Below are 331 nucleotides of genomic sequence, written 5' to 3'. Positions count from 1 at the left end.
GGTCATTTGGACTTCGTTTGATACTCCAACGGTTAACCGAGGGACCGAAAAGGCCTCGTGTGTTTTGCAGCCCAACACCCCCCAAATTTGGCCCAAAACCCACCAAACTCTGCTCCATGTCCTAGAGCGTTTGATCACGATCGTGTGGGCGAAAACCGCACCTCATTTGGACTCTCCTAGCTCCCTCAATGCCTATATATAGACCCCCCTCCTCCAAATCCCGGATCCCCTCGTTTCAAACCCTAGTTTAAAAAAAAACAGCTCCCAACCACCGACGGACATGTCCGCCGCCTGACCGGACACGTCCGCCGGCGCCCCCGACCACTCCGGT

This window comes from Triticum aestivum, chromosome 4B, assembly GCF_018294505.1.
Source record: "Triticum aestivum cultivar Chinese Spring chromosome 4B, IWGSC CS RefSeq v2.1, whole genome shotgun sequence".
In the NCBI taxonomy this organism is placed as follows: Eukaryota; Viridiplantae; Streptophyta; class Magnoliopsida; order Poales; family Poaceae; genus Triticum; species Triticum aestivum.
This window is presented reverse-complemented; position numbering follows the sequence as displayed.